The sequence below is a fragment of the Aquarana catesbeiana genome, linkage group LG05, assembly GCF_042186555.1.
Source record: "Aquarana catesbeiana isolate 2022-GZ linkage group LG05, ASM4218655v1, whole genome shotgun sequence".
In the NCBI taxonomy this organism is placed as follows: Eukaryota; Metazoa; Chordata; class Amphibia; order Anura; family Ranidae; genus Aquarana; species Aquarana catesbeiana.
Window position 1 is genome coordinate 80,688,093 of NC_133328.1, and position 16,952 is coordinate 80,705,044.

The 16,952-nt window shown below is 44.2% G+C and overlaps 1 protein-coding gene across 5 annotated transcripts in view; it reads right to left on the reverse strand.

The window, feature by feature from the left end:
- WDR37 (WD repeat domain 37) overlaps nucleotides 1–16,952 on the reverse strand; it is a 303,743-nt gene that overhangs the window by 96,078 nt on the left and 190,713 nt on the right. The gene's annotated exons all lie outside the window — the stretch shown is intronic.

Consider the following 16,952-nt stretch of genomic DNA (forward strand, 5'->3'; position numbering starts at 1 on the left):
ATTCTCAGAGCACTTCGGTCTGGTCACGTAGCAGACTCCCAGCGACCGGCTTCAGAGGAGAGGAATGAGTGCTGCCAACGGATGAACCATAGTAAGCCTATGGATGATATGACCACCCAGGCATTCTATCCGATGCGGGAACTCTCTCCTCTCCCCTGAACGCAGCCACTGGGGAGATCACGTAACCGGACCAGAGCACCCTGAAAATAGGTAAGTATAAGCATCTTCCTTCTACTGGGTAGTTAGAATAGGAGTTATAAGAGGGATGGGAGTTTTAGGCTGGAATTTCACTAGGATCCATAAAGCAAAGCCTAAAAACTATAAAAATAACTAAATAAGGGTCAACGGGAATTAAAGTGGAAGTCCATGCTAGAATTAAAATCCCTGCATCTATAGCCACCAACACTCTAACACTATCCTATCTAGCCCTGTAAAGAAAAAATCAGTATTCGTACCTTTTCTGCAGGCGATCCAACCCGATCTCCAGCGGTGGAAGCTCTGATCCCACGCTGAGTTGTCAGTCGCGGCTTTGCCGTGTGGGCGGGTGCAGAGGATGCGTCCGACAATGGAAGCCCCATAGCAAGTCTATGGGTGATGTCACTCCCCATTCATTTCACAGCCGTTGTCGGACATCTACTCAGCAGAGCTTCCGTCCCTGGAGATCGGGTCGGATCCCCTTCAAAAAAGGTATGTATACCAATTTTTTTTTCTTTACAGGGCTAGATAGGATAGTGTTAGAATGTTGGTGGTTATAGATGCAGGGATTTCAGTTTTAGCATGGACTTCCACTTTAATGTATCTGTATTTGGCACATTCTACATGGATATTTCTGTTCTTTTTAAGCTGAGTTTCAGTTATAAAGTGAGCCTTTTTTTCTGTTCTCCACCCCTAAGAACATTGTGAGATTTTAGTTTTCCACTTCATCAGCAGATTTAAAAACACATTAATTTTCCTGCCCCAAAAACTGCAGACTAAACCACACTTCCGTGTGAGATTTTATATATATATATCTCTATCTATATATACACACACGCAAACTATATATATAGATCTATATATATATCTATCTATCTATCTATCTATATACACACACACACACACACACACACACATATACATACACACACCCACTTTTTTTTTTTTTAAGGTAATAGCAAAGATCGAATTTCCATCACCGAAACACTTCTAGAGGTATATGTCATTGGCTACAGAGGTATGTAGAAAGTAATGGTACAGTAGTAGGGAAGGACTTGTTTTAAGCATTCAATTTGTTGACAGCCTGTCTTCACTTTCTCCCACCAGTTGAATAACTTGGTCTCTGGAGACAGATTGGAGAAGAGTTTTTGTTCATTGGCTATGTTCACAAGTTTTGTACCACTCAACACTCAGGTTATTTATAATCTTAATTGCTGACCATTGGAAGTGGTCTCTGTTGACAATGACAAAGCAATGAAGTGCTTTAAACAAGGCTGTAAAATTCGTAGGGGAAAAAAACCCTGCAAGACAAAGAAAGGCATAGTGAGCTAGTATGCATCACATACTAGCTCATTAAGAAATACATACCTCAGAACAATGCCCCGAATCGGCCTCGGCACTCCCAAGTACATGGCCGACATCTTTCACCGAAGTTACTTCCGGGTTCGCGGCTCCGGTGCTGTGGTTGGCCAGAGCCGCGATGATGTATGCACGTGGGAGCCGCAGGAGTCCTGAAGAAACGGCACCAGCAGGCCGTTTCTTCAGTGCGCATGCGCTGATGACGCCGGCAGCAACGCATATACTGAATATCGCCTAAGCTGTGCAAGTTTACAAGATATTCACGGTACCTACAGGTAGACCTTGTTATAGGCTTACCTTTAGGTAGAAGGGGTCTAACAGAGTTTACAACCACTTTAATTACAACCAGATTTACACATTTCACAAAGTAGCAGAAAGGCCCATGTGCTGTAATATGGAGAAATCAATCCATTTAATTGAAGGCAGATAAGTAATAATGGAAGGTCAATGGGTACACTCTATGGCAAGGGTGCTCAACCTTTTGAAGAGCGAGAGCCACTTAAGCGATTTGGTAATTGGTCATGGGCCACAATAATATGAAATGCTTCAGAATTTTTTTTTTTTTTATTTTGAATAGCATAGTGAAGATTTTAAACAATCAGGATCATCGTTTTCTGTGGGACCAATCCCCATTGGATGTTTACCCACGGTTAAAACACAATCTCAAAAAGAAATGAAAGGGACAGGCAGACCTACTTGGATCAATCATGTGAATGGGGCCCAAGGCTGCTTTCACATTGATGTGCTGTGATTTACCCACACTGTGGGTGCAGTGCAGTGCACCTGTGGCTTTCCAGCAGGGTAACTGTGCTTTGCCATAGATGTCTGTTATATCCTTCAGGTGTGGTGCGCTTTCTGAAAGTGCATCAAAACTCCTGCATTCAGGAGTTTTAGTGGGCTTTCAGAAAGTACACCAAACCTGCAGGATATAATTGAAGTCTATGGCTCAGAGAAAGGTAACCTGCAGGAAAGCCGCAGGTGCACTGCGATGCACCTGTGGATCAGCAGCCTAAAAACACCTTTTGGAAACGAAGATAATTTGTTCCACACTGACTTCTATTGTATGCAGTACCGCATGTGGCCAGAGGTTGGGGGGGCGGCACTGGAGAGACTTGGAAATACTCAGACACCTTTGGAAAGGCTCGGAAACACTCGGGAACGGATTGTTTCCGAGTGCATCCGAGCAACTCCGTGTCACCGGCGCCCCAGCGCCTCTGGCTAAATGCGTACTGCATGCCGCAGAGGCCTGAATCCTGCCTGTTTTGCAAAATGCTCGTTAACCGCATTACTCGCAATCCGAGGTATTACTGTACCTTTATAGTAGGTTCCCGATAAAAAAAAAAATTGTTAATGTTAAACCTCTCGATACATTAAAATATTAGCTTTAGCACTTGTCTTGTATTTACTCCTTATATCACACTGTAAGTTTGTTATACCTTTTAAGAGATCAGATCGCCTTCATATGCTACAGGTAACTAAACCTTCTTTAATGTTATCACAGCTATTGCTGTCATTTAACAAGTTCTGCTCTGCACAGCTAATCTACATTCACATATGCAAAACAAGTTCATCTGTAAAATGAAATATCAATTAAAGTATATGCTGAGCATGCGTTGCTGAGACCTAGCAATACTCACAAGGTAAGATCTTTGCATGACTTTACCTTCTGTTGGTAGAAATATCAGTTTCCACAATTGTTCTACAGCATTTTCGCCTACTTATTCACAAAAAACGTTGCTAGGTTTAAAACATTTCTGGAATGCATAGCAAATACCACAGACTGTAGATGTTGTGGGGGAATTAACACAACCATGAATATTAGGAGAGCTGTACTCAGTAATGCTGGGTGCAGATAACCAGACCCAAGTATAGTCAAGTTCAAAGGCTACAGATTACCATAAATAACATAAAAGTCTGGAGAAACATAGAGAAGACTCTGCTTTGCAACATCCACAAATGTTGTTACTGAGCCTATTGTATCTTGAAACATCTGATAAAATAATAGATAGTACGATAATATATAGGTCTTTTTTTAAAGAAGAATTGCAGGCATCGATATGTTAAACATTGGTCCAGTTGAGACCAATGTAACTATGCATAGCGGGTAAAATAAGTATTGAACATGTCACCATTTTTCTAGGTAATCCATACACACAAAGAAACCAGTAAAAAGTATTGAACACACCAACTGAAATTTATTTAATACTTCGTACAAAATCCTTTGTTGGTAATGAGCTTTAAGTCGCAGGCTCCTGTATGGAGAAACTAGTCACATGCATTGCTCAGGTGTGATTTTGGCCAATTCTTCCACACAGTCTTCAAATTTTGAAGGTCCCGTGGGCCTCTTCTATGAACTCTGATCTTTAGTTTTTTCCATAGATTTTCTATTGGATTTAAGTCAGGTGATTGGCTGGGCCATTCTAGCAGCTTTATTTTCTTTGAAAACCAATTGAGAGTTTCCTTGGCTTTGTGTTTGGGATCATTGTCTTGCTGAACAGTTTACCCTTGTTTCATCTTCATCATCCAGGTAGATGGCAGCAGATTTTTATCAAGAATGTCTTGGTACATACTTCCATTCATCCTTCCTTCAATCATATTAAGTTTACCAGTACCGTCTGCTGAAAAACAACCTCACACCATGATGTTCCCCCCCGCCAAACTTCACTGTTGGTATGGGGGTGTTTTTGGGGTGATGTGCAGTGCCATTTGACTTCAAAACATGGTGTGTATTATGGCATCCAAAGGGTTCAATTTTGGTCTATCTGACCAGACTATATTCTCCCAGTATTTCACAGGCTTGTCTGTGCAGCAAACTTTAAACAAGCTTCAACATGCTTTTTCTTCAGCAATAGAGTCTTGTGTGGTGCACATGTGTACAGGCCATGGCGGTTGAGTGCATTACTTATTGTTTTCTTTGAAACAATTGTACCTGCTAATTCCAGGTCTTTCTAAAGCTCTCCAACAAGTGGTCCTTGGCTTTTGGAGAACTCTTCTGAGAATTCTTTTCACTCCTCTGTCAGAATTCTTGTGAGAAGCACCTGGCCGTGACTGCATTATGAAATGATGTTTCTTCCACTTCCGGATTATGGCCCCAACAGTGCTCACTGGAACATTTAGAAGTTTAGAAATACTTCTGTAACCAATGCCTTCAGTATGTTTTGGAACAATAAGGTTGCAAAGGTCTTGAGAGAGCGCTTTGCTTTTACCAATCATGAGAGGTTTTTTGTGTGACACCTTGGTAATAAGACACCTTTTTTATAGGCCATCAGTTGAGACTAAACCAACTGATATTAATTTGCACTGACAAGGGGCAGGATTGCTTTCTAATTACTGATAGATTTCAGCTGGTGTCTTGACTTTCCATGCCTTTTTGCACATCCCTTTCTTCACGTGTTCATTACTTTTTCCCGGTTTCATTCCATTTTATTATACATAACCTAATTTCAGAACTTATTTGTTTTGATTTCAGTTTTTGGTATGTATGGATTGCATGGGTTGTTACCAACATGTGGTCAAAATTTCATGTCAGTAGCACCTTTAGAAAAGTATTTACCTAGAAAAATGGTGACGTGTTCAATACTTATTTTACCCACTGTACATATCATACCTGGCTGATGCAGCTGGAAGATGGAAATCACTGAGGTAGACGCCACTACTCCAGTCATCTACACTAGCTTCAGGGTCCTGTGCTGAGTGGCTGCCCTGCTGCATTGTGAACACAGAAAGTCGTCCGTCAGCACTGGCGCATACATGTTCCATGACAGTGACAAACTATTAAAGACAGAGGGTCGGCATGACACAAAGCAACTAGCATTTTCCAAATGGTGGCCTCTGTATTCCCCAAAGCACAGCTTTGCTGTAGCAGTTTTATGTGCCCAGCTCCTTCAGTAAACCATATCAAGTGATAGGCCAGCCATTAAACTTTATTTGCACCTATTAGCTTTAGCATTCGGAGGAGGAGTAGTTCCTTTACACAAGAACAAAATTACTACTTCTATACAAGGGCTCTAGCAATTAGAAAACATGGAAAGCATGATAGGTTTTCAACAATTACAGCCCAACGTTCTGTGGTCAACAAAAATATAAAATACTATCTGCAGAGTTCTTAAGGTAGTTTATCAAAATCTGGAAAAGAATAATGAAAACTTCTACATGAAGTAGCAACATAAAATTAGGAGTTTTTGCGCAGGAGGTTCACTTGTACGGCATAGAACAACTAATATTTCGACGACCTTGATTGGGACAGTAAAATCTAAATATACAGAACAGGTCGTCATGCTCATGACATTTGCAGCTAACAGATGTCTGTCTCTGGAGGGAGTACATGACCGTGGAATGTCTGCTCAGTGCAAATGCTTTGGGTAGCAGCTCTCTATTTTTAACATGACAGAGAGGTCCTCCAACCCCACAAATAGTCAGTGAAGGGAAGCTATATGCCACAAGAACCACTAAAATAACAAATGCTACAGACGAGGAACAAATTTGTACTCGAGAGTTAAGAACACAAGAGGACAGCCTGTTTCAAATGCAATGCTGAGCACAGCTGTTAACAAATCCATTACAAGTTAATCTACAAATAATGCGTACAATGCATTAACAGTTAGTAATCAAATTGCAAAAATGGAAACAAGATGGAAAAAGCAATGCTATTTTGTTAGGAATCATATCTTTCAACTGCATTTAAAATGAACCTGGCACGAACACAAAAATATAAAATAAACGCAACCCCCAAAAGAGGCTTTCAGGTACCCAGTAACCCTGGTATATATTCAATTTTCAACTGAGTACCAAGTCCAAACTCTGGCAAGCACCCCTCTCCCGAGCATCCTGCAGAGGTCAGAATTAAAGATGACAACTGAACATGTCATGGCACCTGATGATGCTGTTTTTAGGGGCTTCTACTGGTTATTGAATTAAAACTTAAAGTGGAGTTCCACCCACTTTTACAACTCTTCAGCATCCCTCACTAAACTGCGCACTGTAAACGAATTGGATATTTAAAAATTTTTTTTCTCAGCACCTACTGTATATCTGCTGTATTCATTTTTCACTTCCTCCTCCCTGGCCGTGGCCCATCGCATCATTTCCTGTTTGCAATCTGGGAAGGGGCGGCAACTTCTGACACTGCCGTTGATATGGAAACCTGACCTGAAACCTATTACACTGCTTGTGCTGCACTGAGCATGTGCGAGATCTGAAAGGATGAGATCCAGGAAGAAATTGTCTGGCTTCAGATGCCCACACTTAAGATGGCCACGGCCTGCTGTAAGTTTATAAAATAACAAACTACTGCTATAAACTAACAAAACAGACCATAAACTAACAAAACAGACCTTAGTTTACAGACTAACTTTACCAGAATACATTAAGCTTGTGTATTATAGGGGTATTTTTATTTAAAAAATAGGATTTTTTAAAACAGCTTACCTGTAAAATCCTTTTCTTTCGAAGGACATCACAGGACACAGAGCCACAGTAATTACTGATGGGTTATATAGGTATCACTGGTGATTGGACACTGGCACACCCTATCAGGAAGTTCAACCCCCTATATAATCCCTCCCCCTTGCAGGGATACCTCAGTTTTGTAGCCAAGCAATATAGTGTATTAGAAGAGGGGCGGGACCTCTGTGTCCCGTGATGTCCTTCGAAAGAAAAGGAATTTACAGGTAAGCTGTTTTAAAAAATCCCATTTTCTTTCTCGAACATCACGGGACACAGAGCCACAGTAATTACTGATGGGATGTCCCAGAGCAATGCTACCTGAGGGGGGGGAACCACGACCAAGTAGGGTGCATTCAGACCTGAGGACCCTGTACCGCTGCCTGCAGCACACTACGCCCAAAGGCGATATCCTCATGCCTTCTCACATCCACCTGATAGAATCTGGTGAATGTATGAACTGAAGACCAGGTTGCGGCCTTGCAGATTTGAGCCATAGAGGCCCGGTGATGCACTGCCCAAGAAGCACCAATAGCCCTTGTGGAATGTGCCCTGATCTGAAACGGAGGAATCTTCTGTTTCAAACCGTAAGCTTGAATGATCAACTGTCGAATCCATTTAGAAATGGTAGCTTTTGACGCTGCCTGTCCTCTATTGGGACCCTCTGGCAGCACAAACAAAACATCCGTCTTGCGGATCTGAGTAGTTGCTCCTAGATAGGCCTTAACTGCTCTTACTACATCCAACGAATGTAGAGATCTCTCTTCCGGAGAACAGGGATCTGGAAAAAAGGAAGGTAGAACAATGTCTTGGTTTAAATGAAAATCAGAAACCACCTTCGGTAAAAAACTAGGATGAGGGCGTAGTACCACTCTATCCTTGTGTATAATCAAATAAGGCTCCTTACAGGAAAGAGCTGCTAATTCTGATACTCTTCTAGCAGAAAAGATGGCCACCAGAAAAATTAATTTCCTTGTCAACAAGACCAAAGGAATCTGACTTATTGGTTCAAAAGGCTGTTTCTGTAACACAGCCAGGACCAAATTCAAGTCCCAGGGGTTTAGGGGCGCTTTAACCGGAGGATTAAGACGCATCACCCCCTGCATAAAGTTTCGGACCAAAGAATGCGAAGCAAGTGGCCGCTGAAATAATACTGATAAAGCAGAAACCTGGCCCTTGATGGTACTCAAGGCCAGCTTCATCTCTAATCCCATCTGTAGAAAATCAAGGATTCTACCTATGACATATTTCCTGGGATGCCAACCTCTGGATTCACACCAGGTTATATAAGCCTTCCAGACTCTATGATAAATCATCCTGGAAGCTGGCTTCCTTGCATTAATCAAGGTAGATATGACAGGACCTGAGAGCCCACGACTCTTCAGAACGTGGGTCTCAATAGCCAAACCGTCAAATTTAGCGTTTGTAAGGCAGGATGGAACACTGGACCCTGAGATAACAGGTCTGGGCGTACCGGTAGGGTCCACGGGGAACCCACCGTCATCCTTACTATTTCTGCATACCAAGTCCTTCTGGGCCAAGCGGGGGCCACCAGAAGTACCGACTTCCTTTCCTGCCTGATCCTGCGAAGGAGTCGTGGTAGTAGCAGAATAGGCGGGAATGCGTAAATCAGTGAGAACCGATGCCACGGAATCACCAACGCATCTGTCCCGCATGCAAGAGGATCTTTTGTCCTTGCCACAAATCTGTCTATCTTTTTGTTGAATCGGGATGCAAAGAGATCTACATCTGGAACCCCCCATCTTTGGCATATGGCCCAAAAGACATCGGGATGCAGAGACCATTCCCCTGGAAGTAACTGCTGGCGACTTAGATAGTCCGCCTGCCAATTCTCTATTCCCGGGATGAAAACTGCCGATATGCATGGCACATGCATCTCTGCCCAGACTAAGATCTGGTTCACCTCTTTTTGAGCAGCTCGGCTCCGGGTGCCTCCCTGATGATTGACATAAGCCACTGCTGTGGCATTGTCGGACTGGATCCTGACCGGACAACCCTGTAGCCTGATAGTCCAGGCTTTTAGAGCTAGATGTATCGCCCAGATCTCCAGAATGTTGATGGGTAAGGTCCTCTCTGTCTTGGACCATACCCCTTGGACCGCAGCCTGTTCCAGAACTGCTCCCCAACCTGACAGACTGGCATCTGTTGTTACCACCATCCAAGTAACCGGTAGAAAGGATTTCCCCTTCTGCAGGTTTTCGGGTATGAGCCACCAATTGAGGCTCTGACGCACCGCATGCGACAGGTGCATCGGAAAGTCTAATGCCTGAACCTTCTTGTTCCAGGTCGACAGAATACTGTGTTGCAGCATTCTTGAGTGAAACGGAGCATAGGGAACTGCTTCGAATGAAGACACCATCTTCCCTAGTAGCCTCATACAAAGGCGGACTGAGGGACCCTTCTTGGTCCTTACTGTCAGAATCAGCTCTCTCAAAGCAGTGATCTTTGCCTGGGGTAGAAATATTTTCTCCTGGCTTGTATCTATAATCAGACCTAAATACTCCAGTCTTCTTACTGGTTTTAGGAAAGACTTTTCTAAGTTGAGGATCCAACCCAGGTGTTCTAGATACCTGACCGTGGTCCTCAAGTTTCCATTCAAAGAGGCTACCGACCGGTCTATCAAGAGCAGGTCGTCTAGGTATGCTATGACAGCTATACCCTGAGCCCTTAATCTGGCCAGAGGAGGAGCCAAGATCTTTGTGAACACTCGAGGTGCAGTGGCTATCCCAAAAGGCAGAGCCACAAACTGGAAATGGCGCCCTCCTACCTCGAAGCGCAGAAACTTCTGATGAGCAGGAAAAATGGGCACATGCAGATATGCATCTCTGATGTCTATTGATGCCAGAAATTCTCCTCCCTGCAGGGTGGGAACTACTGTTCGAATTGATTCCATGCGGAAGGATTGAATCCTTAGGAATCGGTTCAGATCCCTTAAGTCCAAAATGGGCCTGACATCCCCAATTGGCTTTTGGACCGTAAAAAGGTTGGAATAGAAGCCCAATCCCTGGTCCTTTGCGGGAACTATCATAATGACCTCCTGCGACAAAAGTCGCTCTAACGCTAGAAGGAGCGACTGCTTCTTCTCTGGGTCTCTGGGAACATTTGATCTGAGGAACCGAGGAGAAGGGAATTCCTGAAACTCCAGCTTGTACCCTAAGGTTACCGTGGAGACTACCCATCTGTCCTGGAAGTCCTCGTGCCAGAGCTCTGAGAACTGTCGCAGTCTTCCCCCCACTCGAGTGAGCGGGGGCGCCCCCTCATGCAGAGGTCTTAGTGTTTTGCCTAGTAGGCTTCTTTCCCCAGGACTTCTTTTGTCCCTGGGGTTGACTCTTGTCTCTGGACCCCGATGGAGGCGGTCGTCGAGACTGCCTGGAGGCTGAAGCCCCCGGCGCTGGGGAAAGAGTCAGTTTGAAAGAGGGACGCTTACGCTTCTTCTTGACAGGTAAGAGAGTGCTTTTCCCACAAGAGATTCTCTTGATATAGTTATCCAAGTCCTCTCCAAACAACCTTGCACCACGAAATGGAAACCCAGCCAGTAGCTTCTTACATGGTGCTTCGGCTGACCAATTTTTCAACCATAGGATTCTACGTATATGCACCAACCCCAGTGAAAGACGGGAGGTTTGCACGATAGAATCTCTAATGGCGTCAACCACAAAGCATAAGGCCGCTGGAAGGTTAGCAAACCCCTGGGCCTGCTGTTCAGGTAATACTTTGATGACCTGCTTAACATGGTCTCTTAAGTATTGACAGACTCCAATCTCTGCTACTGCAGGTTGGGCCACTGATCCTGCTAAGGAGAAAACATCCTTCAATAGGGATTCCATCCTTTTATCTACAGGATCCCTGAGCATCTGAGCATTGTCTACAGGACAAGTCAGGCTATTATTTACGGAGGAAATGGCGGCATCAATAGCCGGTATTCCCCACATTTTAATAAACTTTTCTTCCATCGGATAAAGTGTTGAAAACTTTCTCGGCGGAAAAAAACGTTTGTCTGGGTGATCCCACTCAGAATAAATAAGCTTTTCAAGTAAAGTATGAACAGGAAAAGCATGTGCTGCTTGGAAAGGTTTCAGTGACCCCAAAGCAGAAGAGGATTCTTTAGCAGTTTCAGGTATGGGCAACTTAAATGTGGAGCGGACCAATCCAGTGAGGATCTGCACTAAGACTTTCTCCTCTTGGGAAGTCGCAGAGGGTCCCTCTCCACCTGAATCCTCCGAAGAGGAATCATCCATCCCATCCCGATCCTCTGAAAGGGATTCATCTCCTTTATCCCAGCGCTCCTCTGTCTGAGGGTCTTGGGGAACAGAGGAAAGCCTAGTGCGTTTTCTTCCACTGAGTGAAGACATAATCACGGCCATTAATCTTTCCTCTAGACCATTAATGGTTGAGGAAAAAACCTCTTGTGTAATATATACAGGGGCTAAAGTGCCAGAAGCAGGTGTAGCCCCTGACCCCGATGGCTCTCCCTGGCTAGCCGTCCCTGGCCCATCTTTAGGGGGGGAGGATGCTGCCGACAGGGGGCCCTCAGAACCTGAACGAGATCCCCTAGTGTCTCTGGTTCCTGGGGTGCTTGAACCTCTTCTACCCATAGTGCAAAGCAACAAGGTGTGAGGTATACAAATGAACACTGCCCGCTGAGCGATGTAGTCTGGCTAAAAGCCTTGCTACCCAGTGCTCAGTCTGGTGTTACTTCAGTAAATGCTGCCTAGGAGAATGCCTGTGTCCCACCTTACATGCGACCGTCAGCTCTGTGTCTCTCAGAAGGCTGAGTGCACCTGTACAGAGTGCCTTTAATAGCCTGCAGCTGGCCTGAGTGGGAGTCTAAACACTCTGTGCTGACATCCCGCCCCCTCCTCTACCGCCCCCCCCCTCGAGTTTTGAAAAAAAAAAAGCGCTTCCCGCACTGCCGACTCTCCTGTCATGCTTCTGGAGAAAAGGCTGGGGATGGGGGGGGGGGGGGGGGGGGGGGAGGGAGACTGGTAACAAGATCTGCCTGAACGGCTATCTTCAGAGATGGTGGCCATTAGGCCGCAGAGCCCCGGTGGTATAACCACTTTCTAGACCCCTGTGGCCCCTCTCTAGCCTGGGGGGAACATTCAAACATGAGAAATCCCCCTTTCCACCTTACCTGCTTGCAGCCTGCTTTGAGATGCTGGGACATAATCAGCACTGAACACCTGAGACAGTCAGTCAGCATGTGTAGGTTTGTGCTCTAGGCAGCCCCCGGTGGTCACAATAGGCATAGCATGCATTTACCTTAAAGGAGAAAAGCCACTAGAACTCAAAAATTCTGTGGAATCTCCTCTTACCTTATCCAGCCGCAGGGTGCTGTTTACACAGACCCAATCTTCACCTCTCACGGTGGGCTCCGTTTGAAAAAACCGTCAGAGACTGGGGCCCCCATCAGTAGGGGGATCCAACAGTTCTGGGACCGTAAAGTTCCTCGCCAGAAATGAGGAAGTTTAAAGCCATTTTCTGATCTGCGGGGTCCAGCTCTCTAAAAAGAGAAGCATTACGGGTAAAACCTCGTTTCTTCGGACACGAGGCCCGGGTACCATTCAATTCGGCCATGAAAAGACACTTTGAATGGATCCGGTTCGCCTAACTTGCCCCAGTATAGGATCTTCCCTTTGAAGCTCAGCACAGGACATCTTTACACGTCCATCACCTAAGACACTGGCGTAAAAACTGAGGTATCCCTGCAAGGGGGAGGGATTATATAGGGGGTTGAACTTCCTGATAGGGTGTGTCAGTGTCCAATCACCAGTGATACCTATATAACCCATCAGTAATTACTGTGGCTCTGTGTCCCGTGATGTTCGAGAAAGAAAGTATAATTTCAGGCGGAACACCACTTTAACTCAACCTTAGGATTTTTTTTTTACTAATAAATCTCATTTGTCCTTATTGTGCCCTTTTCTCTGGTATACCTAATAGGTTTCTCTGCTTGTCCTCTAAAACACTTATGGATACTGTGGCAATTTTTTTTTTTAGGCTTCCTCCTGAGGTCATTTGCACACTTCTAAAATACGAGTGTTCAAAAAGTTTCCGCACTTTTTTCTTTTTTTAACTCTGCTAAATATAAAATAGTGCGGAAACTTTTTGAAGACCTCTCATGTAATTTGACTTGATCTCTTAGCTGTCTCTGGCTTTGATACTTCTACATCACAGATGTGCAACACATCCAGCACACAGCCAGTAATGGCCAAACTCTTGGCTTACAGACTAGTTGAAGGTAAGTGACTAACATTTATGTAACAAATTTGATCATCATGACAGCCAGGTCACATGGTTAAAAGCCTAGGTCAGCAGCTATGGTGTGAATTTAGGACAGTAAGCAGGTTTTTGGACAGTAAGCCCTGCCCCCGTCATTGAAAAATATTGGCTGAAATATGGCTCACTAATGGAAATAAATGGGGCTGCAACGCGTGCGTACTAAGTGGACAGGGACATTTTAAGGAGAAAGGTTGTGTGCCACTAGGCAATGCCCCATATTGAAGATCGCTAGCACTCTGAACTCAGGGAGAAAAGTATGGCCAGTCAGAAGCTGACTGGCTATGGTACAAACTGGAGTTCCTAGTGAAGAAAGATCCTGTCGTATCAATCAGCATAATGTCTAGCAGTTGATGTGGCCTTGTATGTACGACAACTTCAGAGATGAAAGGTTTGCGCGCACATTGTTACTTTCTGTATTTGTTCCTCTTTAACCAAGCCACTGCAGACTGAGCAGAAACCATTCTGTGCTGCACAAATGTTCAAAAGGCAACTTAATTCAAAATCCAGCCAGCCATAACTACTGGGCCAAGTTGAGCCAAGCCTGACAAGTTAATCAAATTAATTTCCATGCCTCGATTTCAACCATTTACTGTTTGGAATCTCCTGTCTTAAGCACATCTGAGACTTGTCTTCTTTTCCCCTGCTCTGTTTGGGTGTCTGGTTCCCCTAAAGTGGAACTGTAGGCCTAAACCAGATCTGTGATACATGGAGCAGTGTCCTAAAACTTACCGTACTTATCAAGCCTTTTTTCAACCACCTCAGCTGCTTCTTTCTATTGTACGATTATTTTACTAGTCTTCTTCCTCTGCATGAATTCAAAACTTAATTCAGGGATGACTATGTTTGTCACTTTCTCCAGCAAGTACTTATCTTGTCTGCAACTACCAATTAGGTTTCTGCCTGTGCATACACAAGACTGCAATACTAGCATCATAATTGGGACAGACAGTGAACCAGGAAGCAGAAGATGGAGAAAGCTAGGATGGCACTGCCATTGCGGGAAATATGGGTGAACATGAAAATATGAAAGAAGTTTGAGGGTAAGATGGAGGTGAGAATATATGAGGAACCAGTGCATTACAAACTGGGAACATTTTTCATCTCTATTTTACATGCGTCTGACTCCTACAGTTCTGCTTTAAAATGACCTTGTCAGCACAGGGTCACTTCTCTACAATAGCATACTTAAAGAAGAAAAATAAACTTACCTTTCACTGCTCCCTGGCAGCGGTACATATTCCGCAATTCTGGGTGTGTGGAATTCCTGCTCCTTGCTGCACACAATGCCTCTTGCCCCCTCATCACTACAGGACATGTGAGCCAACAGGAGGAACCACAGTGAGCAGAGGGGGTAACAGGCATTTGACCCATTCCAACCGCAATAAGGGCAGGGGAGCAGTGCAGTGGTGGCATTTGAGCACAAGGGCCACCATAAAAGGTAAGCACATTCCCTTCTTGTTTTAGCAAGTATATGGTTTTATAAAAGTGGGCCTGTGTTGACAGGATTACTTTAAATCTGAATTCTAGGCAGAATTATTTTTTTTTAAATGCCACTAGTGCAAGTACTTGAACATGATGTGCAAGCAGCATTTTGCAAATCCTTATACAGCAGCATTTAAATCAGGAGAGGAAGGGTCAAAACTTAAGAGGTCAGTTTAGATCAGGTATTCCAGCCCTTAAAAAAATCCACTCGCCTGCGTGCATTTTGTAAGTGGATTTTGAGGTCTGGCGAGCGTGGGCTGCCTGGGAGTGAGGGGGGAGCACCACCGGCAGGTGGGTTGTATGGGAGTCCTTCTCAGAGCGCTCGGAGGGGAAGAGAGGAGAGCAGATGGCTGGATCATCAGATTGAGAGGAACATCATTAGCGGCTTTCATTTCAATAGTAGAGTGTTCTCCGCCGTTGCTGTCACACACAGTCCTGCCCCCTGGTCCCGGGACCTTGATAGACAGATCACCCGGGATGAGTGACGTGTATCAAAGTTCCCCAGTCAGGGGGCGGGGCAGTATGTGACGCCGAGCGGCGGGAACACAACTGCTATTGAAATGAGAGCTGTTCCAGTGATGTCCCTCGGCGCTCTGATCGTCCGGCCGGCAATCATCTTCCTCTCCTCTCTTCCCCAGCATGGTGGACACGGGGAGGCTGCGCTGGTGGACACGGGGAGGCTGCGCTGGTGGACACAGTTAAAGCAGCATTGTTGGGCACAGATAAAGTTGTTGTTAATATTTATTTTTAGAACTTAATTCTGCATAAAACATTTAAGTGTCATTTCATGAGATAATTTATGAGGGCGTGTTTAGGGGCGGAATTAGGGGGGGGCAGTGTAGGGGTTGGGTGGGGCATCTGGTGGTAGTAACCCTGCTGGAGTAACCCTTGAGGCCTGGCTATTAGCTTTGAGCCCTGAGGTATGCCATATATAAATTTGTTCACAAGGAACACCATGATAGGAGTAATAATACTAAACTAATAAAACAATTAAAAAGGCACCACCCTAGAAAAAAGGCCAGGGAGATCCAGCTGCAGGAAACAAGCATTAGTGAACTGATCCCTTCATTTACTACTAGTATATATCAATACTGGAGTCTATGGAAAATAAATATTAAATTGATGGATGAATCAACCCATCTGTGCCCACCTAAAATTAATTATAAGCTTTCTGCATAGTGAGATTAAAATACTGTTTTTTTCTTATTAAAGATTTTGAAAGAAAAGGACTTGATCCTTGACACCTGAAGCTACATACTGTATATCCTCATGAAATGATTTTACACTGCTGTTTTGTACAATGATGGAAAAGAGTTCACAGAACAAAAAAATTGAAATAAAAAAAAACAAACATACTGCAACTCAACTGGAAGGTTTGAAATGTTTATTAGTTGGAACTCGTCCAGATTTTAGCCTACTTTTTCCATTAGACCTAGTATAATCCTTGCTAAAACAAAGAGCCAAGAAGCTATTACTCAGGAAGCCTGAAAATTATGGGGATACATTTTACATTTAAGTATTATATAAACATCCATGGTTGGCGGAAGATAAGTGAATTAATACGATTTGGCTTGACAGGCATTCTGTATTATAGGACACCAGACAATACAAATCATAAGCACTGTCTGTCTGTGCTCTCCCATCTTCTGTTTTAAAGTTCTGACCAAGCAGCAGGCGATTGCTGCCTCCCTAGGTGCTATGCATATCAGCAAAGAGGTCTATGAAACCAATGGAGAGAGAAGAAAGTATAGACTGGAAGGCAGTGGCAAGAGCTACGGGAAAATCAGGCAATTTAACAGTAGAAGATGGAAGAGCGTCATTTAAAACGCATCCCAAGACCGACTCATCTGTGCTTACTTTAACAGAACATTGAAAAAATGATTAACATTAGTTTAAATGAGAAGCGTGTTTTTTCTAAGGATTTCTATCCAAAGGTGTAACCCCAGCTCATGTCTAGAAGTCTGCTGCTGTTGGCGTCCACCGATAATTTCCACCATAGGACAACTAACAGTTGGCAAGCAGAAAAGACCAATAATTAGCTTTTCAATGGCTGCCAATGCTCCTCAATCCTAAGCCACTGAGAAAGAATGCTAGTTGTGAATACACAATTGTGATATTCTACGTAACTAGCTCAAGATATCTCCTTGATAGAGCACCAAAACGTCGTCTAG